The sequence below is a fragment of the Eubalaena glacialis genome, chromosome 2 (genome assembly GCF_028564815.1).
Source record: "Eubalaena glacialis isolate mEubGla1 chromosome 2, mEubGla1.1.hap2.+ XY, whole genome shotgun sequence".
NCBI lineage: Eukaryota > Metazoa > Chordata > Mammalia > Artiodactyla > Balaenidae > Eubalaena > Eubalaena glacialis.
The window spans coordinates 193,804,628-193,817,307 of record NC_083717.1 but is presented as its reverse complement, the minus strand read 5'-3'; the positions used below and the strand labels follow the sequence as shown (position 1 = coordinate 193,817,307).

Below are 12,680 nucleotides of genomic sequence, written 5' to 3'. Positions count from 1 at the left end.
ATAGTCAGTTCCTTGTTAGGTTGTTCCAGTATTTAGTTAGAAAGTTATTCCTTTTGCTGAGTTGATATCTCCCTCCTTGTCACTTCTACCCACTGAGCCAACTTCTTCCCTCTAAAATAAACACAAAATACATTTACTATCTCATCCACAAGATAACGTTTCAAATACTGTGTGACAGGCATAGGACTCTCCAAATCTTCCATCTCCCCGGCTCACACCTCACACTACTCCTCTGGCACGCCTCAATCGTGACAGTTTCTTCATCTCCCATCCAAGTCACCATCACATGGATTCAACTGTGCACGCTGCTTCTTCAGAGGGAAGCACACAATGGCACATATATTTATACTGCTCCATAGCTCTCTTATTTCTAAGCTAAGCCATTATAACCAAAGGTGGGTTATATAAAAAACAGCGCTAAGACAACTGGCTATTTGGGGGGGGGGGGGTGAGATGCATTCCTACCCTCACTATACACTAAAATAAATTCCATATTGCATAAAGAATTAAAGGTTAAAAAACCCATGAGAAACTAAAATAAAATTTAGGCAAAGGTCTATATGCATACAGGTGAAGGTAAAGAGCGTTCTATGAATAAAATGGCAGAGAACTAAAAGAAAAGACTGATAAGAGTTTATTTAAAATAAGAGGACTTCCCTGGTGGCACAGTGGTTGGGAATCCGCCTGCCAGTGCAGGGGACACGGGTTCAAGCCCTGGTCCGGGAAGATCCCACATGTTGTGGAGCAACTAAGCCCATGCACCACAACTACTGAGCCTGAGCTCTAGAGCCCGCGAGCCACAACTACTGAGCCTGTGTGCCACAACTACTGAAGCCTACGCGCCTAGAGCCTGTGCTCCGCAACAAGAGAAGCCACCGCAATTAGAGAAAGCCCGCGCGCAGCAACGAAGACCCAACGCAGCCAAAAATAAATAAATAAATATAAATAAATTTATTTTTTAAAAAAGGTGTGTTTAAAATAAGAAACTGCTAGGGAGTTCCCTGGTGACCTAGTGGTTAGGATTCTGGGCTTTCACTCTCGTGGCCCGGGTTCAATCCCTGGTCGGGGAACTGAGATTCCACAAGCCGCAGGACACTGCCAAAAAAAAAACCTCCTACTAAAGTTTGATCTAGAAACTACCTTTCTGAGGAAACACTATTTTGCAGCCCATCACAGTAGAGAGCTGAGAGGGTTAAGGCAGAGGTCACGCTGATTTCTAACGTCAGCCATCCCAGTTTGTCAGCCCTCAGCCTCCCTCCACCCCTGCTGCTGAGTGCGCCTCCAGGCGGCTCCGCTGACGGCATCAGCCAGCACAGCCCTGGCAGGCGCACAACAAATAGACACGCTAGTTATTCCGTTGCTCAAACTGTTCCAGCTCTGGCCATGGGAGCTCTTTCCATTTCTTTTGTGCCCCACTGACATGCCCATCCTTTTATTTTTCGAGCACTTTCTGGCAGTACAAGATATTCCAGGCCCATCTTGTATTCTCCCTAGCCCAGCCCTAGAATCAGCCATTAGTCCAAAACTGGGCTCAGGGGTCTCCCTCCCAAAACCCATAAACCGGGCTTCCCTGGTGGCACAGTGGTTGAGAGTCTGCCTGCCAGTGTTCGAGCCCTGGTCCGGGAAGATCCCACATGCCGTGGAGCAACTAAGCCCATGCGCCACAACTACTAAGCTCGCAGACCACAACTACTGAGCCCAAGAACTGCAGCTACTGAAGCCAGCACGCTCTAGGGCCCGCGTGACACAACTACTGAGCCCACGCGCCTAGAGCCTGTGCTCCGCAACAAGAGAAGCCACCACAACGAGAAGCCCGCACACCACAACGAAGAGTAGCCCCCGCTCACCACAGCTAGGGAAAGCCCGTGCGTAACAACGAAGACCCAACACAGCCAACAATCAAAAAAATAAATAAAAAAAAGAAACGTGGGGGAAAAAAGTAGCAGATCTGTATGCAGAGTGAATAACAGCCAAGAAAGAAATGTGAGTTATTCTGACAGTTCTTGAGTGCGAAATGAAGTTTCTATAAACACAGCAGAGTGTGGCACAGAAAAATAAGATGGAGGGAAGAACACGGAGGTCTTTACCTAGCAAAGATTGGTAGCAGAAAATCACATTTGAGATGTTTTTCCAAGAGATGTCTGAGCTGATCCAATGGGAAACTCTGGCAGCCAGCCAGACCCACGGCCCATCTCTCCACACAAGCCCTGATGAGCACCAGGCACGGGGAAGGTCCTGATGTAGAGGGCAGGAGTGAGGAGAAGCAGGTAGAGAGTCTCTAATGAGTCTGTAGAAAACAACCCAAGTTGTATTCAGGGAAATATTCAGTGCTATGATCTGAATGTCTGTATCCCCCCAAATTCATATGTTGAAACCTAGCCCCTAAGGTGATGGTATCTGGAGGTAGGGCTTCTGGGAAGGTCATGAGGGTGGAGTCCTCATGAATGGGATTAGTGCTCTTATAAAAAAGACCCCAGAGACCTCCCTCACCCCTTTCCCCAGTGAGGACACAGGGAGACACCATCTATGAAACAAAAGCAGGCTCTCACCAGACACTGAATCTCCTGTCACCATGACCTTGGACTTCCCAGCCTTCAGAACTATGAGAAGTAAATTTCTGTTGTTTATAAGCCACCCAGTTTATGGTATTTTGTTACAGCAGCCTGAATGGACTAAGACATTCAGTATCCTGGAACCCAAGATTACAGTGTGTTGTGGGTAAAATGACACAAGTGTCAAAACTTAAAAAATTAAATGAATGAGCCATCAATTCCACTCCTGGGTATATACCCAAGAAAATTGAAAACATGTTTATGTAAAACCTTACACATGAATGGTCCAAAAAATAAAATGCTGGACAAATGTAAAACTTGTACACAAATATTTTGGCATTAATCATAATACTAAAAATGTGGGAATAACCCAAATGTCCATCAACTAATGAATGGATAAACAAAATGGGGTATATCCAGACAGTGGAATATTATTTGGCAATAAAAAGGAACGAGATACTGATACATGCTACAACATAGCTAACCGTGTGCGAACTGAAGGAAGCCAGACACAAAAGACCACGTGTTGCATAATTCCATTTATATGAAGTGTCCATGGAGACGGAAAGTAGATTAGTAGTTGCCAAAGGGATAGGAGTATGGGGAGTAACAGCTAATAGGTACAGGATTTCTTTTTGGAGTGATGAAAATGTTCTGGAATCAGATGGTTGCAAAACCCTGTGAATTTTTTCATACATGAATCATATCTCAGTAAAATACAACCAGAATTTTTTTAAATTAAATGATACAGATCAAAGAAAACAAAGAAAAACACAAAACCCCACTTTGGGACCTAATCTATTTTAGCTTTGTCAAAGAGTCACAGAAAGCTTCATTTCTCAATCTTTTTATCCTATGCTCCCCTTTTAATAAACAAAAATCTCAAGCCCTTCTCAAGGTATTTAAAAATGTCTAAATACACGTTACCTATTGCAACTAAAAAGGTAATCAATGGTAATATTAGAAGTAAAAATATACATACTTTTTGGTTCTGAAATTTCAGAACAAAAATTATACAGTGTAGAGTCAAAGGGAAATACAATTCGAGAATTTCCAGGGGATGGTTCATTTTTGTTTTGGTGGGGGCAGGAGAGGGTATGCAGGGAGGTGTGTCACTCCCCCAGTTTATATAACAAAGTTAAGGTTCATATTTGAGCAAAATCCAAAAAGGTCTCCTGCAGGGTCTCAATCTTGTTCAAACCATGACATTTTGGATAAGAATGCAAATGTCACACCCCTTCGTGGTTTGTATTACAATAGTTTGTTTTCTAAATATAATATCGTATTATAATAATAAATATATTTTATCCAGCTCTACGTGGCCTGCCCTTACCCACTGAGAATCACTATAATCTACTCGAGGGAGGATGTGCTCTATCAGGTACCTCCTGACCAGAAATTTCATCTCTGGGCTATGAACTGACAGAGACAACTGAGAGATACAACTCCAGAGCCTGCCAATGGAAACTACTAACTGCATCATTTTCTGCTAGAACCATGGTATCTCCTCTGATCTAACTTTATCTAATCCTTTTATTTCCTCTTCTAAACTTGGGTCACAAGAATGAACTTGAATGAACAAATCCTGCTGGCCTAAAAATCAGAAAAATGTATAAAGTGAAATGTTTTAAAATTAAAGACTCCATAATTACAGTATCTATTCTGAATTTGTTTCCATCCTAAAACTATAAACCACTGGATAAAACAGAAGCTTGTATTTGCCTCTTGGGTGAGTCTACTGTAGATGCCCTTGCAGAACTAGAAACAAAGGCAGTCAGAACTCTGGGTACTTTTCCCCACAGCCCTGCTCAGGAAGTTGAGGCTGAGTGTGCTTCTGTTTTGCACTGGGCCACCTCTGCATACAGAGATCCTCTAACTCTATGATAACCTAACCACACCACCTGTGGAAAGAACTTTACAAGAAGGCCAGGTCCCCCACCAGCTGGTGAAGTGCCTACCTCTCCGCGAGCAGCGCTCCAGGCCAGGGCCAGGAGTGCACTGAGGTCTTTTAATCTGCTGTGGGACCACAGGTCCATCTCTCCACATACAAATTTTAAGTATGAGAAGCTACAGGGAAGGGTACTACATGAAAATATGGGAGAACGTGCGTTTTCCTAAGACAAGGATGACTGAGCCCAAACGATGCAGATGTCTCTATTACAAGTCCTTGGTTGAGCAAGCGAAAAGGAAAAGCAGCTTCATCAGACGCGACTAAGAGAATACGTAAGAGGGTGTTATGGGTGACCGGGGCAAAAGAATATAGAGTACTCATTCTGTGGTTTAAAAAAAAACCATTTTTATTTCAAAATGAAAAATGTCAGCAGATTAACATAATACCATAGGACTAAGTTCATGTATTTAAATGCTAATCAATAACACATACATGAAATAATTTTCTTTCCTAAAGAAAGGAAATTAAAAAAAATTTTTAAATGAGTTCTCTCAGGAGAAAGGAAATGGGAAAAGAGAAAGAAGCAACTCACACCTTTACATCTTTCTGTATCATGAGTTTTCCTTAATGAGCACGCATTTTTAATAATTTAAAAACAGAGAGGGGGACTTCCCTGGTGGTCCAGTGGCTAAGACTCTGTGCTCCCAATGCAGTGGGCCCGGGTTCAATCCTTGGTCAGGGAACTAGATCCCACATGCCACAACTAAAGATCCCTCAACACCGCAATGAAGATCTGGTGTAAATAATAATAATAATTAGTAAAACTACTAATTATTAAAACGCACAGCCAAAGAACAGTTAAGCCCCAGATTCGGAAAAAATATTTCCAACATATGGCAAAAGACATGTACCCAAATACATAAAGAACTCCTACAATCAATAACAAAAAGTCAACACAATTATTTTAATGGGCAAAAGACTTTAACAGACACTTCACAACAGCAGGTATACAAAAGGCCAATAATTATGTGAATAAGTGCTCATCATCATTAGTCATCAGGGAAACGCTCACTAAACCCATCACAAGATGCTACGGCCTTGCAGTCGCTAAGATGAAGCAGACAACACCAAAAGCTGGAGAGGACATGGAGCAACTGGAACACTCACACACTGCTGGTGGGAGTGTAAAATGCACAACCACTTTAGAAAACTGGCAGTGTCTTTAAAAGTTAATCCTACATCTAACCTATGAACAATTCCACTCCTAGGTATTTATGCAAAAGAAATGAAAATGTGGGACTTCCCTGGCGGTCCAGTGTTTATGACCCCATGCTCTACTGCAGGGGAGGCACAGGGGGCACAGGTTCTATCCCTGGTTGGGGAACTAAGATCCTGCATGCCTCGGGGTGAGGCCAAAAAAAAAAAGAAGATGTATGTCCACACAGTCCTGTAGAAGAATGAGTGCTCCCCACCCCAGATGCGCAACAAAAGGAGAATGGCTAGACTGTGGTAGATCCATACAAGAGAACAATACTCAGGAATAGAAAGGAACAAATCACTGACACATGCTATTGTATGTGAATTTTTTTAAAATTTATTTTATTTATTTATTATTTTTGGCTGCGTTGGGTCTTCGTTGCTGCACGCAGGCTTTCTCTAGTTGCAGTGAGCGGGGGCTACTCTTCGTTGCGGTGCACGGGCTTCTCATTGCAGTGGCTTCTCCTGTTGTGGAACACGGGCTCTAGGCATGCAGGCTTCAGTAGTTGTGGCATGCGGGCTCAGTAGTTGTGGCTCGTGGGCTCTAGAGCACAGGCTCAGTAGCTGTGGCACACGGGCTTAATTGCTCCGCGGGCATGTGGGATCTTCCCGGACCAGGGATCGAACCCGTGTCCCCTGCATTGGCAGGCAGATTCTTAACCACCGCGCCACCAGGGAAGTCCCGCAGGTGTTGAATTTTAAACGGTTACACTGAGTTACAGAGGATGGATGCAAAAATACATATATTGTTTAATCTCATTTGCATGAAATTCTAGAATAGATAGAACTAACCTATGGTTATGGAAGTAAGTCAGTATTGCTGGTAGGGGAGTGCAGGCCACCTCTAGGAGCTACGGGAGGCAGCCCTCAGCTGACAGCCAGCCAGGAAGAAAACCAGGACATCAGTCCTACAACCAAAAGAACTGAATTCTGCCACAACCACAAGAGCTTGCAAGAGCACCCTGAGCTCTGGAAGAGAACAACAGCCCAACACACGACTGTAGCCACGTGAGCCCTGAGCAGAGGATCCAGCCAAGCCATGCCTGGACCCCTCACCCACGGAAACTGTGAGATAACAAACGTTACTGTTCTAAACCACTAAATTTGCAGTAATTTGTTATATGGTAAATAGAAAACTAACATAAACGTCACACAAAAAAAGCTTTAGAACTTAATGATGTTTTAGTTAAAAAAATAGAAATTATGGATGAATCTTGAGGACATTATGCTAAGTAAAATTAGCCAGTCACAAAAAGACAAATACTGTATGACTCCAGTTATATGAGGTATCTAAAGTAGTTAAAGCTATAGAAACAGGAAGTAGAATGGTGGTTGCCAGGGGCTTAGGGGATGGGGGGAAATAGGGAGTTGTTATTTAATGGATACAGAGTTTTAGTTCTGGAAGATGAAAAAGTTCTAGAGATCTACTGCACAACAATGTAAATATATTTAAGACTACCGAACTACACTCTTAAAAATGGTTAAGATAGTAAATTTGGGGGGTTTTTAAACCACAATCTAAAAAGAACAGAAATTAACATATTTTCCCCGTTTGGTCAATAATACAAATAATTTTTAAACAGACAGAATAAGTGAATTTAAGAGAAAACACACCACCATATTCACCATAAGAATGAAGATTCAGTCAGCTTTTACTGACCACGGAGCCTGCGCCAGCTTCTCTGAAGGACACAAGTACTACAATACCAACATGGTGACCCGAAACACTATACTTTAGACAGCAACCCCAAGGAGTGACCATGACCACCCTGCATCACCTGGGCTTTATGAAACGGAAGAAATGGGGCAAGGGCGTCCCAGGTGAAGGCAACTGGAAGACTGAGCTTAGCATTACTGTGATTCATGATAGCAAGGTGGTTCAAAGCTTTAAGTGTACAAGCAAAAAGCCTTGAAATAGAAGGCTGGCTTCACAGCTGTATACCTCTGGTTTACATAACTTGCCCTCTCTAATCCTCAATTTCCTCAACAGCAGGATAGAGGTGATTGCTGTACCAATTTTACCTGGTACAGTGCTAAATTCACTATTAACAGTTTTATCAGTAGTAGTATAATAACTTCAAAGAGGCTGGAGCATAAATTTCCACATTATGCCATCGAACTCAGGGAACAATCTAAGGTTTGAGTTGAGTTAGGTATTTCCCTGGCGGTCCAGTGGTTAAGACTTCGCCTTCCAATGCAGGGGGTGCGTGTTCGATCCCTGGTCAGGGAGCTAAGATCCCACATGCCTCGTGGCCAAAAAACCAAAACATAAAAAACAGAAGCAATATTGTAACAAACTCAGTAAAGACTTTAAAAATGGTCCACATCAAAAAAAAAAACAAAAAACCTTAAAAAAAAAAAAGAAAAAAAAGTTGAGGTAACTGGGATATTTTAGAACCAAGGAAATAATTTCTACTTTACACATGCACTTAGCTTAAATTGTTTGTTCTAGTGATATTCACTTATATCTGCTTTATTAAGTATCAATGACATACCAGGCATATTTAAAAGCATAGACTGAAATTGCTTTCATCTGCCTCCAAAAATTAGTTAAAAATAAAAACATAATTCATTTTTGATCTAAGAGTATGTTAACCAGCAGGCTACAGGGCAGAATGACACAAGGATACTTTGGGAGAAAAAAATGCAGGTCATCTCTGAATTAGCCCTCCAGTCTTGGAAAGCAATATTCTCAGGAAAAGTTTAAAAGGTCACAAATAGCCCTCCAGAACCAAATCCAATAGACTTTTCTGTCCAAATCTTTCCTTACCTCTTAGCCCATTTGATACTGCCCTCCTCCTCTTCCCTGTGTCCCAGGGCTTTCCTACCCTTAGGGCCACTCCGCAATCTCTACCAAGTGTCAGAAGCTCTCAAATCTTTATCTCCAGCCTAAATCTTGTCTTGAGCTCCAGACCTGAATCTCCAACTGACCACTAATTCACTTGGCCGCCCCACGAGCATCGTGGATTTAACCTACCCAAACCCAAACTCGCCATCTCCTCCTCCCATCTTCCCCATCGTGGTGGGTGTCACCTGCCAGTGAGTCACCCAAGTTAGAGACAAGAAAGTGACTCTAGATGCATTCCTTCACATTATGTGCCAAGCACTGACACTGAATACACCAGATAAAAATCCCCACCCTGCCCTCGTGGAGACTGAATGTAAGTGGAGGAGACAAATAAACTATATAAGAAAATAATTAAGTAGGGAATTCCCTGGCAGTCCAGTGGTTAGGACTCCGAGCTCTCACTGCCGAGGGCCTGGGTTCAATCCCTGGTCGGGGAACTAAAATCCCACAATCCTCGAAATGTAGCCAAAAAAAAAAAAAAAGAAAATATAATACTGTACAGATAGTGAGAAGTAGTAAGGAGTGTGTGGGGAAGTGAGGACACACTGATATCCAGAAGAGCAGACTCGGAATGCGACGGGGCGTACTTGAATGAGGGCAAGAGTAGGAAGACAAGGGGAAAAGATGGAGTGGGGTGCTTACAGGACACTGGCAAGAACTTCAGCACAGGAGTGACATGATCCCACTTAGGTTTTAGCAGCTGGCTCGGGTTTGAAAACTGCCTATAGTCTCCTTCTGCCTACAGCCCCACCCTTCCCCCACTCCACTCGGTCCCAAGTCAGGACCACCCTGACTTGGGTGCTTGGCACCCATCAATCCCTCTCTAATTCATCTGTTCCTCTGTTCCTACTGCCCTGCCCTAACCCAGAAGCTCCGTCCTCCGGAATTCCCTGTCCTCCCTAGACACACTGTACATCGCCTTTCCTGATCTCATCCTTCCATTCTCACCCATTCCCAATCTGCAGCACCACCACTCCCAGTCCCACCCCACTTTTCTTCAAGTCTCCCAGCCGGAATCACCTCCTCAGAGCACTCGGCACAGCATTCCATCTAATCTGTGGTACCAGACTGTGAGCTCCTCCAGGACAGCGACTGTCCCCGTATCCCCGACTACTCAGCACAGCACCTGCCATTCAGCTGGTTCTCAACAAACATTTAAGACCTTGCTTTCACATCTTAATAGGCTAATCATTTTTATCCTATACCACGAAACTGACACTTAAAACTTCCCTGTGCTTTTTGATCAGTACTTTTGTACTGATCACTTCTTTGTTAATAAAGTTCTGGTTTATTATCATATTTCACTTAGGTTTCCAAGTTATACGAATCCTACACTTTATTTAAATTCTGACTTTTCCACTTCTAGTTTTCTTTTTGTACAATTATATTTTGAAATAGTTTATAGCCCTACATGGAAAGCTACACATTGACTTATCTATTTTTCAACATTATGAAACATGCTTAAGAAGGTATAATTTTTTAAAAGAATATATAATTTAAGTAACTGCAGCTGAGTTTTTACTTACTATGCAATATTTAGGATACTATGTGCCTCTCCCCAGTGGCATTTCCTCCCTCCTCCTTGCTGGCGATTCCCATGCATGTCTTTCTTCCTTTATTATGTACTGTCCACAGTACTGTTAGAAGACACTGCCAAGCTAGGTGAACCTGCAAGGCTGCCATGAGGTTACCACCCTAGGTCCTCCACGTCCCTCAGTGACAACAGGGCTGCCAGGCTCCACTGCAACATGAGGCTGCATTCTTAGATGACTTGGAGAAACTGGCTCTTAAGAGAGGGTCCTCCCGCGCCACATATAATCCCACACAATCTGAAATTTTTAGTATTTAATATCACTGTACTCTTAGAGGTACTTAGGAAACAGAACAATGAATCAAATTTCCCACCTTAACTAAGACTTGTTGCCAGTCCCTAAAAGAGGGTCATCCTAAATAAGAATATGAGATTTAAGGAGGTTGTTCCAATTTCTAATGGAACTATTCACTGAACTATTACAATGTATTCTGAGCTAATGATTCTGATCAATGGCTTAGTCGTGCTCTACAAAAAAAGCCTTTACATTTAACTAATGCAAAGGCTCAAAGAACCAACTGCCCCTTCACACAGCAGTTTAAATGGTGTATCACAAATTTTCTGCTCTCACACTTCTAAAGAACATCATTTTTTCAAGTTCTCCTTAACAAACGCTTAATATGTAAACTCTGAATGTGCTGTTTAACAAAACAGTAAAAAGCAGCAACAGTACAAAATCTCTAACACCAAATTGCCTGGATCTACAAACCTTAAGTTATAAAACCATCCAATTCACCAGGCATTCACTTTTTTAATGTCTTACTTTAAATTTTTAAGGAAAGAAGTGCATCAAATTTGACAACCGAGTAGGTATTCCAGGACCGGAATGCTACAAGTTTAGTGGGAGCAACTCCAGCCTAAGCGAACACTGGGGATGAGGCGCTTCGGGTCTCGCCGCTAGAAGAAAGGGGCCGCGGGGCAGGCGTGGTCCAGCCGGACTCTCGGGAAGGAGCCCGCACGCTTCCGACCCGCCGACCGCCCGCGAGCGTGACAGGCGCGCCCGCCCTGGGCGGTGCCGCGGGAAAGGGCGGGGGCCGGAAGGAAGGGGAAGGACTCGGACAAAGCGAGCCGGGCCGGCCGCCCCCTCCCCGCGCGCGGCGTCCTCCCTCCCGTCCCCCGCCGCGCGGCTCCCGGGGCCACAGCTGTTCCCAGGGCGGCCGCCCCCGCCCGCAGCAGCGCCAAGCCTGCGACGCGGGGCCGGGCGGGGGGCCGGGAGGGGCCGGAGCCAGATGGGCACGCTGAGGGGACCCGAACCTGAAGGGGCCGTGACGGGAATGGGCCGGGGTCCTGGGCGGCGGCCGGGACCGGGGGAGAAAGGGGACGGACCTGCTGGAAGCCCGAGGGCCGGAGAGGGGCCGGAGAGGGGCCGGGAGGGGCCGGGGGCGGGAAGGGACACGGGTGCGGCCGGAGGACCCGGGCCCGCCGCCGACTCACCGTGCTGCTCCCGCGGGGCCGCGCGCTCGCGCTGTCAGCACCGGGAGGCCGCGGGCGCGTGCGCCGAGCGGGACCGCCGGGGCTGTCGCCTCGGCCGCCTCAGGTGCGGCGCCGCGGTCACAAGCGAGGGGCGCCGGCGCGGCCGCCCCGCAGCATCCTCGGCCGCCCACGCGCGCTGTGCCCCGCGGCTCCTCCTCACAGCCGCCGCCCCGCCAGCTCCGCTGCTCCCGCCGCCGAAAATGGCGTCTCTGCGTCCCTCCCCCGGCTCGGCGTTCCCGCCCCACAATGCCGCGCGCCACCGTGACGTCACCCTGCCCCACCGCCTGGGGGCGGCGCGTCCCGGGAACCAGGGGCCCGGCGGAGCGGGCCGCCTGGACTCAGACGCGGTCCCAGGCTGGCTGCCGCGGGCCACACTGGGGGCGCGGGGCAGGGGGGCCCTCCGTGGGCGGCCCCGCGCGGGCAGGGCCAGAAGGAGGCCTGAGGAGGGCGCTGGCCCAGCGCTGCCGGTTAGCACCGCGTCCGGGCCCTTCCCTCCCAGGCGCGGCCGTCTCGTGCTCTCATGTATCAGGAATAATATTTATTCACATAGTATTTATGTGCTCGTTTAAATCTTTCCAGAACCCACTAGGGGGGGCTTTCACCAGCCCCTCCAAAGGAAAGGGTCCTGAGGCGCTAGCCTAAGCCAGGAGGCCTTTTTCCAGGACAATCTGGAGTCTTCGGTCGAGACCCTGACCCCCCAGTCCCCACGCCTTGCCTATCTCGTTCCCTCGCCCCTGGGCCATGGGATCTTCAAGGATCAGAGTCCAAGGGCACTTTCCAAGCCCTCCCCTCAGCCACAAAGGCCTCGCAGGAACCGCACCTCAGGCTCATAAGCGGGGTGGGATGCTTAACTTCTACTGCCTGACAAGAGCAGAGGTGCTGTCGCCCCCCCACCCACAGGCAGCCATCACCAGGGCACACCCCTGGGCGCAGTGCCACGACCTCCAGCCTAACCCAAAGGGCAGTACTTCCAGGTCAGAGAATGCTCCTGGGCCCCATCCTGCTGCATCGGGGCTCTGCAGGCCTGACTCAGCAGCCAGCTGCGAGGATGCCTGCTGATTCAGTGGG

General features: G+C 46.5%; 1 protein-coding gene across 14 annotated transcripts in view; it reads right to left on the bottom strand.

Annotated features, from left to right (window-relative positions):
- The window catches only part of KLC1 (kinesin light chain 1), a 66,427-nt gene extending 54,605 nt beyond the window's left edge, over nucleotides 1-11,822 (bottom strand). For all 14 annotated transcript variants that reach the window (XR_009699453.1, XR_009699454.1, XM_061181329.1 and 11 more), the window contains exon 1: nucleotides 11,574-11,822. The gene's annotated coding sequence lies outside the window, so the exon portion shown is untranslated. The remainder of the gene's footprint in view (nucleotides 1-11,573) is intronic.
- Nucleotides 11,823-12,680: the final 858 nt, after the last annotated feature.